Raw genomic sequence first — 16,066 nt, 5'->3', positions numbered from 1 at the left:
GCTGAGAGTGTTTGGTAGCTACCATGGCCTTTCCCTGTGGTGCTCAGGAAATCATATAGTTCCAGGGATCTAACTCATGGATCCAGCTGAAGGCTTCTGTATCAAAGGCGCACACTGAAGCCCACTGTGAAATTTCTTTATTCTCTAAGAGGGTAGTTTTGGGATCTAGAACAAGCCCTTTGAACACACGGTCACCTGACTACAACAGTCTCACCCATGGGCACAGAAGAATGGGTCAGGTTGTCCCAGAGCACAAGACATGCTGGGAAGGCCTCAGCTGGCTCTGACCCAGCTTCCACCAAGTTCATCTCTCAGTCTCCCTATCTCTAACACACCCATAGGGTTGTGTCACAGGGAATTACTAATGAAGTTGACAACAGGAGAGTGACATACAGCAATGCCCCTGATCATCAGGGGAGGCCTAAAACCACTGGCAGTAATCCACCTGCAAATATTGTTTTTTTTTATATATATAGCTATAATGAAGTCTAACATTTAACTAGGTTCAATGAGACAGGAACAAGAAATGACTAATCACAAAATAGAAGCATCATAGACATGTAGTATGATAGAAGTTGCACGAATGTAAATCTTTTCTCTTGCGCAAAATATTTTGGGACTCCAACTGACCACAGGATGTGAAAACTCAAGTTGTGGGTGTCAACTGCCAACAGACATTTTTTTAAATTTCAATGTCTTCTGATGTGTGTGGAAGGTCCCAGAGCAGGGTATACTTGGTGATGCCTTTGCCCAGGTGCCTTGAGGAAAACCTGTGGTGCAAGAGAACGAGGTCTTTGATATGGGGTGACACCTGAGAAGGGACCATGTCACCTGAGTCTCTGGACTGTTCCTAAGAGTGGCTTGAGCCTGCCACATTGGTTCTTCAGAGAGGGAAAGTGACTTGCCCAAGATAGGTCCTCCAGGAACCAAACCATCTACCCTGTTAACTCCACTGAGATACTGAGTGACACAAGTTGAGAGGCCCTACCAGAAACTTCCTGCAACCTATTGTGTGTTATCGTATTATGTTTCAGAGTTTGCAAAAGGCTCTTTACTGTTTTGTGGTGACCCCTTGACTGTTTTGTGGTGACCCCCGTGAACATCCTGAGCTATGTTGGGAGAGGAGACAGTCCATCTCTCTGAGGAGAAGTGTCTCTGCTGGCCACAGTGACAGGTGCTGGTGTGATGACATTCCTGTTCTCCTTGCTAAAAACAAATCAAAAGCTTAAAAACAAATCAAAAGCACAAAAGCACAAAGGACACAAATTACTGTCTTTTGAGACTAATACCAAAGGATGGTAAAAACTCGGGCCAGGAGGATTGACCCAGGGTAGAAAGCCTGCCTCAGGTGCTGGGGGAGAGGGCAATTGGAGTAGAGAAGGAACCACTATGACAATGAGAGTTGGAAATGATCACTCTCGATAAGAACTATGTGCTGAAAGTAGTTAAAGGGACAAACATGATAACCTCTCAGTATCTGCATTGCAAACTATAATGCCTAAAAGGAGAAAGAGAGAGAGAGAAACAAAGACAGAGAGACAGAGAGAGAGGAGGAGGAGGAGGAGGTGGAGGAGGAAGAGGAAGAAGATAAGATGAAGAAGAAGAAGGAGGAGGAAGTGGAGGAAGAGGAGGAGGAGGAGGAGGAGGAGGAAAAGTAACTGCCATGGAGGCAGGCTGGGATGGGGGTTGATGGGAAGGAAACTGGGGATTTGGTGGAAAATGTACACTGGTGAGGGGTGGGTGGTGGGACATTGCATGACTAAAATCTGATCATTAACAGCTGTGTAACTGTGTATCTCATGATGATTCAATAAAAAAATTAAAAATATATACATTAAAAAATCAAGGATAGGGGGCTGGAGCAATAGCACAGCGGGTAGGGCATTTGCCTTGCACGCGGCTGACCCGGGTTCGATTCGAAGCATCCCATATGGTCCCCCAAGCACTGCCAGGAGTAATTCCTGAGTGCAGAGCCACGAGTAACCCCTGAGCATCGCTGGGTGTGACCCAAAAAGCAAAATAAATAAATAAAAAACAAGGGTAGCTCCCTATGATAAGACATAACATGCCTTCATATTCACCCCTTCTAGATGTCTCTCCTCTTTTTTCTCTTCCCTTTGGCTCGGGAACTTCTCCTTCTGGCCAACTAGGTCAGTTGAACTGAAAACGCTGCTTGTGTGGTTGGATGCCAAGGTTCCTGGCCTGCTTTCTCCACCTGACATGTGCCCATGCTCTTCTGAGCCCAACTCAGAAGTCCACATCCTTGTGGAGTCCCCCTCACTTCTGGGTGGAGAGCTATTGCCCTTTCCAAATCATCCCCAAGTCCCTGGTGTTATCAGTGTCGGGTTTGTTCTTGAAGTTTGTCTCCAGGTCTTTGAGACCTTTGCCTCTTTCTTCTGGGTTGTGACTATCACCAAATTATTGAGTGAGTCAGTAAATAACTTGACAACTCGATAAGTGAATTTGAAAGATTCTGATAATGAGAATTTCAATGAAAATAGTCTCTGATACAATTAACTTTTTTTCCCAACAATATATTGATAAGGCATACAAATCAGATTTTTAAAAAATAGTGCCTGTCTTTGTTTTAACTACTTCATCATATCATTGGGGTCATTCTGTTCAAAAATATATATAAGTAAATCAAGACAAATAATTATAAAGTCATTTTTATTTCTTTTGTTTGATGTTGCATGATGGGGAGAGTTGCACATCATTCTCTGTCCAGAGATATGCAGAGTTCCTGCTGTACAGACACACAATGGGTAGGTGGGTAGCAAGGGTGACATGATTATCGATCTTCCTACCTCAGTCCTGTATTCTCACTGGTGCTCTGTACTATTTTATCTGTCTTTGGATTTTATTGGTTGACTTCTGGAGAAGAGATGGAGTTGTCAATGTATATCCACCCTTAATATTAACTCTGCGCCTTACTCAAAGTGCTTGTCGTGCGCACAGGAGACTCAGGTCGATCCTGGCATCTCCTGGTGCCCTGAGCATATGCAGGAGTAACCCCTGAGCACACAACTGGGAGTAGCTTTTGAGCACCATTGGGCATGACCCTAAAACTCAAACAAAAAGGAAACATAAGGTTATTTTATTTCCCCCAGATTGTGAACATACTTCCAGGGAAGAATTGTGTCACATGTAATTGCTATTCCCCGATGTGCCATTTAATATGTTCATGGACTGAATGAAGTATTCTTTTGAAATTTACTGACAAATGCCCCGAAAATCAAAAAGACAGAGCTAGGCATGGTTGACAAGCATTTTTCTGATGCAAGGTCAGTGACTTAAAAGCCTAATTCACAGTGACATGGTTTCCCCCTGGCTTTCCCAGAGTGCCATGGGGCATTATTTCCCAACAAATCAATACAGCATTTTATTTAGCTCACTCGATCGATGAATAGTGAGGCTCTTTTCAATCATTTACAATTCTAAACAAATCTGTGCACTTTTCAGGTTCCTTCCATACTGAAAAACTCTGGAAATTTTTATATATGTAATATTTGATTCAAAAGGCTTCATCCTTTGGTTTTTTAGATTCAAATTATAAAAAAATTTTCTCTAGAAGATTTTTCAGAAATTTTTGCTCTATGAATCTTTGGAATACCCTCTCCCATCCTTGGGTAGGGAAAATTTAAAATTGAAATATATAGTTAATTATTGGATTAAACTTATTATTAGGTTGAACTAAATGTGTATATGTTGAATAATGTTTGCTGGCCATTGGTATTTTTTGCACGAATTATTTGTTCTCATTGTTGTCAATATTTCTGTTGGGATTTGCTTCTAATTTTTGCTTAATTGTGGCAAAATGTTTGTTCATTGTGTCCAGTGACTCATATCCCCTGGCGTCCGTGCCTTTACTCCCTTCTCTCTTGAATCAGGGCAGCTCAATGAACTGCTCACACCCATAAAGTAAGGCAGGAGTAATGCTAGTCTCCTTCAGGGTTAAGGCTTCAGAGAGATGGGCTCTCTTGGAAGCCAGCTACCCTGAAATGTGTGTGAGAACTAGGGAACTGTCTCACTGTGAGGACATCTACCCAGATGGAGGGAGAAGCAGGAAGAGGAAAACAGAGGCTCCAGCCAAAGGTCCTGGTTAAACGCCACACACTTCAAGGCACTGTGTGGGCATGAGCAATGGGTCCTGCTGTCTGTTCACTGACCACTGGGCATTTGTTGCTGAGAAGTTAACACTGCCAAACTCTGTCCAGACAAAGCCTTGTGAGCAAACATATTGCTAAAATGGTCATTGTTCTCAGCCACTAGTTTGACGTTGTTCATTCCCCACAAACAGAAAACTGAGGTCTCTTAATCTGTAAGAATTCTATCATATTTCTAGGTGGATCAACTTGGAAAGCTTTATGTTAAGTGAAATGAGTCAGAAATAGAGGGATAGATATACAAAGATTGCACTCATTTTGGAATATAAAGTAACAGAATGGGAGACTAACACTCAAGAACAGTAGAGATAAGTACCAGGAGGATGACTCCACAGCTTGGAAGCTGACCTACATTCTGGGGGAAAAGATAGCTCAGATAGAGAAGGGACCACCAAGTAAAGGTTGCTAGGAGGGCCCATTCGGGATGGGAGATGCATCCTGAAAGTAGAGTATAGACCAAACATGATGGCCACTTAATACCTCTACTGCAAACCACAACACTGAAAAGGAGAGAGAGAGTAAAAGGGAATGCCCTGCCACAGAGGTGGGGTGGGGTGGGGGGAGGACAGGGTGGGGGTGGTGGGAGGGATGCCGGGACCATTGGTGGCAGAAAATGGGCGCTGGTGGAGGGATGGGCACTCAACTACTGTATAACTGAAATGCAAGCACGAAAGTTTGTAAGTCTGTAACTGTACCTCATGGTGATTCACTAATAAAATTTTTTAAAAAAAGAATTCTATCATATTTCCACCCCACCCGCACTTTAATTATGGTGCTAGGGATGGAATTCAGGGTCTCACATATACACAGCGAGTTCCCTACTGCTGAGCTACATCCCCAACCCTCCTATTGGTAAAAATTCTCAAGCTTAACTTGCATACCTCAAAGATATTAAGTATCAGAGGATAATTCTCACAGTTCTTTCACCAACCATAGGCCCCCTGCATTTGAGATCTGATTGCCTTTTTCTCTGCACAGTTTCAGCTTGGATCTAGGCTTAATGTCTCTTTTTTTTTGGGGGGGGTCACCTTGAGTAAGTACAAATGCAGTCATCTCTGTGTATGTTTTGATTTACTTATTTTTATTTGTGATTCTGGATGTTTTATCAATCTCAGATTTAATAACCAGGGCAGGAATGAATTGAAAAATATCTATGGGTATCCAGGGATTTTCCTGGCCATGAGGTCAGAAGAACATAAGAACATGGGAGGAGAGAGGAAGAGCTGTGTGGGATATTGCTGGCTGGACTGGGCCCAGGGTCACCCAGTGGGTGGAAATCATGTCTAAGATATGAGTAACACCACTTGTCTGTGTCCTCTGAGTGTCCTCTGATATGAGCAAGGCCACTTTTCCTTCCCGTACCTTTTGTGGAGGCATTCCCACAAAAACCTTCCAGTGCTCATAGAGTTTTTCAGGAGCACTCCTGGTGATACACTTCACCCACTGGCTCAGTGCTTGGCCCGTGTGATTGATGCTGCTTGGGCCCAGTTGGTGCTCAGCCGTCTCCGGGGTTAACCCCAGACATTGTTGGAGACATGGTGTTAGGGATCAAACTCGAACCTCCACACCTGTAAGGGATTTTCTTGCTCCAGTCCTTGAAGATATGTCCAGGTCCTGCCACCATTTTCCATGACAAAGTCACAAAGATGTTCTTCTATGAGCATAACCAGGCACAGATAATTCTGAAAATGACTAAGATTAGGCCCAACAGGGACCCCACAGTAGGTGGGGGAAAGGGCACCCTGGAAAATTCCAGGGTGTAGGAATATTCATTCCTGCTGACATTGGGCTCACTCTCAACCAGCCGAAAATGTCAGGGAAAAACACAAAGCAGGCATGAGGCCATTTCTCATTAAAAGAGACAGAACAAGGATCGGACACGATGTCCCTCCCCCGTGAATCTGGATGAGATTTTCATGTGATAAGCAACAAGTCTAGAGAAGTCCTGAAAGGCTGTGCTGCACAATTTTTTCCTCACTATGACTCCCTTCTGATCTTGTTTCCTTCCCATATCCCCCCAACCCCAGCCCCCATCTGACTGGTTCCCCTACTTGTTTCATGTCATGGCCCCCTACTTGTACCATTTTCACTTACAGGGTCCTTGAAATATCTTTGTCCACAGGGAGGCTCTATTGTCACTGGCTGAGATATAATGATTTGAGAGACGATTCTGAGCAGTTGAATATAGCCTGGGTAGACCACGATATTAGATATTAAGAATTTATCAGGGGGCCGGATCAATAGCACAGCGGGTAGAGTTTTTGCCTTGCACGCGGCCGACCCAGGTTCGATCCCCGGCATCCCATATGGTCCCCCGAGCACTGCCAGGAGTAATTCCTGAGTGCAAAGCCAGGAGTAACCCCCTGAGCATCTCAGGGTGTGACCCAAAAAGCAAAAAAAAAAAAAAAGAATTTATCATTAATTTTCCTAGGTGAGGGACTTTTTTTCATAGGGCCCAGGTCTCTGAAGCATATGTTAGTACAGGAAGAACGAAAACAGGATGAGAACGTTATTAGGGCCTCCCAAAGAGGAATTGAAAGAGCTGTGTTTGGAATATCACGTTTCACTCAAGTGAGAGAAGGAATCCAGAGTTCCGACCTCCATCGATGATCAAGAATCTGGGATACTGTCTTGTTTTTCCAAGGCGTCAAAAATCAGATGGGCCAGACACATAACGCAATTTGGAGACAACTGCTGGACTAGAGCCATTACCAACTGATGTCACGAGACGTCAAAAGAAGGTCTGACCATCCACTTGGTCAGACTTCTTCGTCAAGACCCTGAATAGACGGTTTGATGCTCTTCATGTTCCTGGAGTGAGCAGGCGCCACTGGGTTACACTAGCATACCACAAGGTTGAATCAAGATGTTACAGGTGCCCACTCAAGAAAATCGATGAGCAACTGGATGTCAAGTGATACAAGTGAAGGTCAGGAGCTGGGTAGATAAAACTGAGGTTAAGGCACTTTCCTTGAATGTGGCTGATCTAGGTTTCGTCCCCAGCTCCACATATGGTCTCCCCAGCATGGCCAAAAGTGCTCTTTGAGCAGAGCCAGGAATAAGCCCTTAGTGCCATTGGGGATAGCCCAAAAACAAAACAAAATAAAAAAACCAAAATACAACAGAACAAAATTTTACCAAATAAAATCACAGACTGTCAGACTGTGGCTATGTGAAACTATGTTTTCATTTTAATTTTTTTGTGTGGTGCTCAGAGTTTACCCAGGTTCCATGCATGCAAGACATATGTATTGCCTTTATCCACACCCTAGGTGCTCTATGTTCTTAATTTTCATATAAAGATAGTTGTTGAAGTATTCCATGATCATGATATGTCTGGCTTTTATTTCCAAATTATTCAAAAAATGAAAGTCAATAGAAAAATTCAATGTAAACAATGTTGAATTTTAGGAAGTAGGCGTAAAAATAGCTATTCTCAAAATGTTCTCAAAAATTATGAAGAAAATGCAGGCGAGGTGCCAAGAAAAATGTGATGTAATCTCTTGGGTTTCTCATTTGGTATTTTATTAAGATCCTTCAGGAAATAACAGCTTGCCTCAGTGGTACTGTAAGGTGTACATTCAGATGAGGATGGGGCTTGAAAGGGAGTTGATAGCATCTCTTGGGTCTGAGCACTGCAGAAAAGCATTATTGTGATGGGAGTTGGCATTAGGACTACACATCCACAAACTAACTCAGGTTGGATCTCAAATTCAATTTATTTGTTTATTTTTGTGGGTGGTGGAGAAGTAGGGGTTCGAGTCACAGTGGTATTCAGACTTACTTCTGATTCTTTGTTCTGCATTCACTCCTGTCAGTGCTTGGGGGACCTCGTGCATTTCCAGGAATCAAACCAGGGTCAGCTGCATGCAAGCAAGTATTTTAACCGTTATTCTATCTCTATGTCCCTCAAATTACCTCTCTGAAGGCTGCACCTCCCCCCCCTGGGGTAAATGGTAGAAAAGGACAGAAAAAACGGTGTGATGCTCCTTTATCCGTGGTGGGTCTTGTTCTGCTCTCTGGAGTCTGGCCCTGTGTCCTCTCTGGTCCTCTCCTCTGCCCAGCCAAGCTGTCCAGTTCAGGAGACTCCCTGTCATGCATGTGAGTCCAGTGATCTATCCAGGGTGTGACTTACAAGGTGGAGCACTGTTGATTGAAGAGGACTAAGAATATTTCCCAGGGCCTGGGAAGGTCATTGGCAGGTCATATATTCACTCACTCACTTATCAATTCATTCAAGAAACCTACTCTAATGGGGCCTAGAAACTAGATAAGACTTTCCCTGCCCTGGAGGCACCCAGCAGCATCAGAGGTAAAAGAAGGACGACAAATGTCATTTAGGAGTACACTTTAGAGAGATCGGCATGCTACAGGGAATAGAAAGAGGGCAATAGACAAGAGATGTCACACCCACCCTAGTGAGGGAAGGGAAAGGACATGGGGGCAGGCAGCCCTTAGGGATGTGTCATTAATGAATATGCTGATTTTTATCAAGGTTCTTACTTATTCACATCTTCTGTGTCCTCACAACAATCCTAAGGCCCCATCCTCACCCCCTATCTTACAGAAGGGGCCTCAGAGTGGAGAGAAACTGAAGATAGGGATGTAGATGAGATCTGAACCTTCCTTATGTCTGCACACTCAGGGGCCAGGAAGATGGTCCAGTGGTCAGGGCCACATGTCTTGCATACCAGACTAACAGAGAGACAGAGACAGAGAGACAGAGACAGAGAGACAGAGAGACAAACTCTCTGTTTAGTCTCTGGCACTGAGGGGACCTCTAAGTACTCTCAGGATTGTCCTGGTGGTCCTCAGCATTGCCATGTGTGTGTGTAGCACTGCATCCACAGCCTCAACTTTGAACCATTCAGTTGGCCTAGTGTCAGCAAGAATGGCCTCCAGATTCCAGACTACTGTTTGAGAGACATCCTGGCCCCCGCCCCACCATGGAAAATACTGCCCACTGAGTACTCAGGGGTCCAGTTTCCACCAGAAAGCATTGCTGCTTTGGCAAAAACAGCGGAAGCAAGGACACATGCAAGGGAGAGCCTCTCATTGAGATGAAAAGTGAGATGGACAGGGCAGGGCAAAGAAATGTGAGGGGAAAGGGCATAGACCAAGAGGGATCAGGCGGTGTTATGAGCTTTATGAATTCATTTGCAAAATGTGAGTGGTGGGAAAAACTCGGGAAATTGCCAATGATGCTATCCTGGTGGAAGGGCAGGAATCAGACCCTCTTCTTGAGTCAAGAACTGTGTCACGGAGCTGGAGCAATAGCACAGCGGGTAGGGTGTTTGCCTTGCATGCGGCCGACCCGGGTTCGATTCCCAGCATCCCATATGGTCCCCTGAGCACCGCCAGGGGTGATTCCTGAGTGCAGAGCCAGGAGTAACCCCTGTGTATAGCCGGGTGTGACCCAAAAAGCAAAAAAAAAAAAAAAAAAAAAAAGAACTGTGTCAAATGATGGTGGCCTGGAGGGCCCTGGCTAACCTTGGTCCCGAATGCAATAAGGCCACTGGGCATGGGAGAGGTAGAAAGGACTCTCTCGGGGCTGGAGCAATAGCACAGTGGGTAGGGTGTTTGCTTTGCACGCAGCTGACCTGGGTTCGAATCCCAGCATCCTATATGGTCCCCCAAGCACTACCAGGAGTAGTTCCTGAGTGCATGAGCCAGGAGTATCCCCTGTGCAATGCTGGGTGTGATCCAAAAAGGAAAAAGAAAAAGAAAAGAAAGGACTATCTCTCTGTCTCTGTCTCTATGTCTCTGTCTCTCTCTGTATCTCTGTCTCTGTCTCTCTGTATTTCTGTCTCTGTCTCTCTCTGTATCTCTGTCTCTGTCTCTCTGTATCTCTGTCTCTGTCTCTCTGTATCTTTGTCTCTTGTAGGATAACATAGCCTCAGTAGTTTAGGTTTATTGGGTTACTCCCGTTACAGTGCTCCTATTCCTCTTTGTTTATTTGTAGCTTCTTTCTTAGTGTTCTGTTGACTTGTAAATAATGTGTTTCTCTTCTCCTTGAGTCCTTTGCATAGTTTATTCAGAGAAAGTCCTATTTGTATGGACACAGGAAGACTTAACAAATGTTATGCTTTTGTAACTTGGGAGTCATTTGACTCTACATGATATTTTCCTCCAGGGCATCTGTTCTCTTGACCTAAGCCTCAGCTGCCCTTACTTCCTAGCACCCCCAAAGCACGGTCCCGACGGGGGACGAGAAGGACCCAGGGCAAGCGGTGAGTTGTGTGCTACCCTGGCATCGAGATGGGCCTGGCCAAAGTGCCTAATGCTTAACTATAAGTTAAGAGCTTGATCATGGACAAATGCTGTCATGATCCAAACAGTGATACTAGATTTGGACCCTGCTAGGGTGAGGAATGATTAATCTGGCCTGAGTGCTGTGGTCTGAGCCTATGGCAAGAAGTTGCCAGGAGAGCTGCCTTGCAAGGTTCAATGTATCCCTTGCTATGTCGATACAAAAATAACTAGTATTAAGATGTTAAGTTCCTGGACTAAGGAAAAGAAAAAAACCTTAAGAGTGAGGAAGGGCTTTGGAATGCCCTGCCCTCAGGAAGGGCTTTCTTATGTTGATTTTGCTACCTGGCTGGGTGTAGCCTAGAGGGCAAGGTGGGAGAGACAAGTAGGAGAGAGGCTGGAGAGAAAGCGGCAGTGGCAGTAGATCCAGAGAGAGAGGCCGGAGATGAGAAAGATGGAAGATTGAATAAACGGTAACTAATCAGCAACCAGCTTGGTCCTCGTTCTTCCTTCGCCTGTCCTTGACCACCGGCCGTTCTGATCCAGTCCACACACTGCGGTTCCAGGGCACCGAACGTGGGCAGTGAGACAGAACCGCCAGAGAGCCCGCGAGTGCACGCGCCCCCTCGGCGAGCTTTAGTTTTTTACAGTCTCTGTCTCTGTATATCTGTCTCTGTCTCTCTGTATATCTGTCTCTGTCTCTCTGCATCTCTGTCTCTCTGTATCTTTGTCTCTGTCTCTGTCTCTGTCTCTCTGTATTTCTGTCTCTGTCTCTCTGTATCTTTGTCTCTGTCTCTGTATATCGGTCTCTGTCTCTCTGTATCTTTGTCTCTGTCTCTCTGTCTCTCTTCTGTCTCTATTCTGTGTCTCTCTGTCTCTCTTCTGTCTCTCTCTGTCTCTGTCTGTATCTCTATTTCTGTCTGTATCTCTGTCTCTGTCTCTGTCTCTCTGTTTTTCCTAAATAAAAACTTAAGAGCAAACGTGCTGCGTAAGACATAAGCCCATGTGTGCACAAGACCATATCCAAATCTGTTTGCTGGGCAGATGGTTGACTCCTCAGGAGATAGGGCCGAAACTGGCCAATGTTTAACTAGGGAGGGGACAGGTACATTCTGGGTTTCCAGAATCCTGCACGTCTCAACGCCAGACCTGACTGCGGACATTCCTAAAAAGTGCTGTGTGAGGAGCTTGACTGCAGCCGCCTCCCCCCTCTCCCACCGCGGTCTCTGGGACTGACTCCTTCCCTGGAACCACACACGGCTCACACACAGAGAGGTGTCTCCTCTCATGAGCACAGCCAGTCTGAGCTATTGAAATTGCCTCCCTTCATTGACAGATGGTGAAACGGAGCCTCTGATAAACAACACCCACGCCTAAGGTCACGTGAGCGGAAGGGCAAAACTTCATTGTGGTCCTGAACATCCCTGCCTGCTCCAGCTCGGGTTCTCCCAAAGCACCGGTGCACGTGGACTTAAACAGCTCAGATGTACTTCTCAAGGCTCTGGAGGCTGGGGAGACCAAGGCCCAGGGCTAGAGGATGCGGTTCCCGGCGAGCTGTCATGTTCTCCTCTGCAGATTTCTACCTTTTACAACAAGTTCTCACAGGGAGAAGGAGGAAGGGAGGTGGGGGCTGATGTTGTGTATCTTCCCCTTTTCTAAGGTTCAAATTCCACCCTGAGAGCCCCAAACAGCTCCCGATGGCTCCGCTTCCAAATTAGCCACACACTGTTAGGGTTAGGAATTGGCGGGGCACTTACTCAGTCCACAGCACCCCCCAAGATTAGAAAGATACTTCCTGTCTCTGCTTCTTCCCCCTCCTGCCCGATCTTCATTCTTCCCACATCCAATGTATTCTGTCTCCTCCCTGGCTCTGGTGCCTGTCCTAAGGTTGAGGAGCCTCTTTCTTCTTCTCTTGGACCCTGGAGCTGGTTCTTGCCTGGCGTGGGATGGATGCCGAGGCAATGTTTATGAATTCCATCGTTTTCTCAGCTACTATATCCCAGATCTGCCCCCAGATGACCCTCTCTGCTACTTTATGGGGGTTGATGTTGGGAAAATGCAGGCAGAGGTTCAGCCTGGGCAAAGGTCCTGAGGCTGGGGCTGAGCTTGGATGAGGTCAGTGTGTTGGGAGCAGAGAGCAAAGGGAAATTAGAGGGCAGTGTGTTAGTGGGATACGGCTTGGGTGAAGGGTGCCACAGACTGACACAATGAGAACTTACAGTCTGACAGTCCTGGGGGCTAACCCTCCAGTTTTAGAGACCTGGGGCTGGTGGAACTTTTCGCTCCGAGGCCTCTCTCCTCTCCTTGGCTTACGGATTGTCTTCTTCTCCCTGTCTTGCCTCACACAGTCATTCCGTCCTGCACCTGTGCACAGTCCTGTTGCATAAGGTTCCACCATAGACCTCATTTCGTTTATTTATTTTTCAGTACTATTTTTTAACTTTTTTTATTTTTAATGAATCACCATGAGGTACAGTTACAGACTTGCAAACTTTTGTGCTTACATTTCAGTCATACAATAATTGAGTACTCATCCCTCCACCGGTGCCTCATTTTAAGTCAATCACCTTTTTCAATGACTCAGGCTCCAAATATGTCCTATTCCAAGGTTCTGGAGCTTTGGATGGCAACAAAGGACTTTGATAGGGTTGGGGACAAGGGAAGAGAAGCCAGGCCCCCATACCAGGGCTTTAGAAAACTGTAGGATCTGAGACAGAGTTTGGACTGTGTTATAGGTTGATGTGAGACCAGTAGAGCAGCGGGAGTAAAGCACTAGATTTACTTTATTTTATTTTTACTTTTTAAAAATGGGAGGGCTGGATCTATCTGTGGGGAAGGATTCCCAAACATAGCTCAGAAGATCTGGGGGCCCACCAGTGATTCTCCACCCACAGGGACATCAGTTCAATACAAGGGCCCAAGCATGAGACTCTGCTCAGCCAGCAGTGCTAGGGGTGACCTGGGCTGCCCTGGAGATGGTTGGCGCCTCCAGTGATGCACCAGCAATGCTCTGGGAGCCTCCCTCCCTCCCTCCCTCCCTCCCTCCCTCCCTCCCTCCCTCCCTCCCTCCCTTCCTCCCTTCCTTCCTCCCTTCCTTCCTTCCTTCCTTCCTTCCTTCCTTCCTTCCTTCCTTCCTTCCTTCCTTCCTTCCTTCCTTCCTTCCTTCCTTCCTTCCTCCTTCCCTCCCTCCCTTCCTTCCTTCCTTCCTTCCTTCCTTCCTTCCTTCCTCCTTCCCTCCCCTCCTTCCTTCCTCCCTTCCTTCCTCCCTCCTTCCCTCCCTCTCTCCTTCCCTCCCTTCCTCCCTCCCTCCCTCCCTCCCTCCCTCCCTCCCTCCCTCCCTCCCTCACTCCCTCCCTCCCTTCCTTCCTTCCTTCCTCCCTCCCTCCCTCCCTCCCTCCCTCCCTCCCTCCCTTCTTCCCTTCCTCCTTTCCTCCCTGATTACCCACTAGAGTACTGCTCAGGTTCACAGAATGCACAGTACCAAGCTCTCTTAGCTGGTACCAGTTTGAGCTCAACTCCTGCCCAGTCTTGCAGTGGTGGGGGGCTTTAGGGAATTAGTTTCATGGTTCTGGTCTTCTGTTGACAATCAATAAAGTGAGAACTAGGAATCCAGACCTCTGGTAGAGCTTAAGTTCCCATGTGGATAGTGTCCTGGGGATGTGAATACAGGGTAATTATCAATGGTGATAGTCCCACACTTTCCACAGGCTGGACCAGAGATCCATTTTTAAGACAGGGCAGCTCAGCCCTGCAGGCAGGCAATCCTTTGGGCCTCACTTTGGTTCATTCCAAAGTCCAGACGCTCTGTTAATTTTTGAATCCCAGGCTTTTCTGTGCTAACTGTCCACCTTTCTTCTGTCTTATCTTTTTTGGGTCACATGAGTCTGTCCTTCCAGGAATGGCTGTTCCTGTTCTGCTCCTGTCCGGTCACTGTGAATCTGACAAGTCAGATTTCTGAAGTCCCTTCCTGGCTCCTAGATAGTGTGTGTGATACAGGTAAATCACTCACTCTGGTCTCTGTAAAGATAATAGTAAAGATATCACAGCCGAGATGGAGATAATATGAAATAATGCCTATAAAATAATTAGCACGGTGCCCAGACAGGATAGAGATTTTATTACCTCAATTTGTTTTTTTGTGATCTATGTGAAAGTCCCTAAAACTGTCTGAAAAAACCTATGTGAAAGTCCCTAAAACTATCTGAAAAAATTCAGATGTAGCTAAGTTGATTTCGTGGCTCTCAGAGCTTTATTGTCTATGACACATTTGCTCCTGTTGACTGACTGTATTAGTGACTGGGGTAACAGTGCCACTAAGGTCCATGTTTTCATCTCCATACTGAGTATGTTCCTCTTGTGGTTCACACATCCTACCTTCTTTCTCCCCCCTTGCTTCCATAGGCTGTCATCACATATCCTTCCCACAAATGCTCCTCAGGTCTGAAGACTCCATTGCCCTCCCAAGACCCCACAGAACCACTTTCTTCTGACACTCAATCACTGCCTGCCCCCCTCGACCTGAGCATCAATGGCCAACTGGGCCAGCTCGTATGGGCACAGGCCCTGCTCATACTGGGGTCTCTGCAGAGAGAAAATTCTCTGCTCTTGTAGTCCTACGAAGAGGCTATGCTCTTGTTGGCTTCTGCCTCAACTTCTCTCCACAGCAGGCCTTCTGAAGCACATGTATTTTTTTTACATTCTATCTTCCACTCTCCCACACCCCCTTCCAAGTACATTGACCATGTCAGAGTGCAGAACCAACAAGACCCGAGTATGTAAGCCAGAGTATGGATCTCATGGAGGTGGAGTAGGGGTTTCCCAAGACAGTTTTCTGAGTCACAGGTTCAAAGCGTTAAGATCAAATCACAGAGCATAAAATAGGTTCTCAAGATAATATCCTAAGTTCCTTGGGGTGCACCAAGGACAAAGATTCAATCTGGGACTGGCACACCTGCTTCTCTGACACTCCTTCTTTCCTTTGCACAGAGAAAGTAGGCGCCAAGAGCACACCAGCCCCGGGGCATCTGTTTCTAGCCAGAAGTTAATATTGCCTTTGCTGGTGACAGTGTTTGTTTATAAAATGAGTTCCATTTATGAGCATTGGAATAGCGTCTCTGCTTATAGCAGCGATAGATCTTCTTTAATTTCTTACATCTCAGTTTCATAAAGGAATCCATTAAGTTAAAAAATATATATGAGGTAGTATACATGTTATAAAAATGTACTTGCATTGTCGCACAAAATCTTGTTACATGCCAAAGACTGTCACTTGGGAAATATTACTGGGATAGTAACATGAATTCGGGCAGGAGAAATGAGTCTGGGCCAAGGACACCCATGAAGTAAATAAGCAGCAGAGCTGGGACCACCTTAAAACTTGCGCAGATGATGCACTCAGTAGGCATCTGCCTTCCTCGTGTTGGCAACTCTCTGCCTCAAGATGGTGTTTCCACGCCTGCCCTCTGAGAGCTCCAGCGTCGCCATTTTCTAGAAGCCAGCAAGAAGCACCAGGTACAAGCCGAGGTGGTGGTGGTAAATCCCAAGTCTCGAGGGACAGGTGAGGAGTGTGCTGGCCTTCCCCTTGCCCTGATGGGACGCAGAGATGATGCCACAGCCACCCACTGTCTACTTAAGCTCCCATGTGGCCACGA

Source organism: Sorex araneus, chromosome 2 (genome assembly GCF_027595985.1).
Source record: "Sorex araneus isolate mSorAra2 chromosome 2, mSorAra2.pri, whole genome shotgun sequence".
Lineage (NCBI taxonomy): Eukaryota > Metazoa > Chordata > Mammalia > Eulipotyphla > Soricidae > Sorex > Sorex araneus.
The sequence above is the reverse complement of the archived record's forward strand: the minus strand, read 5'-3'. Positions refer to the sequence as shown.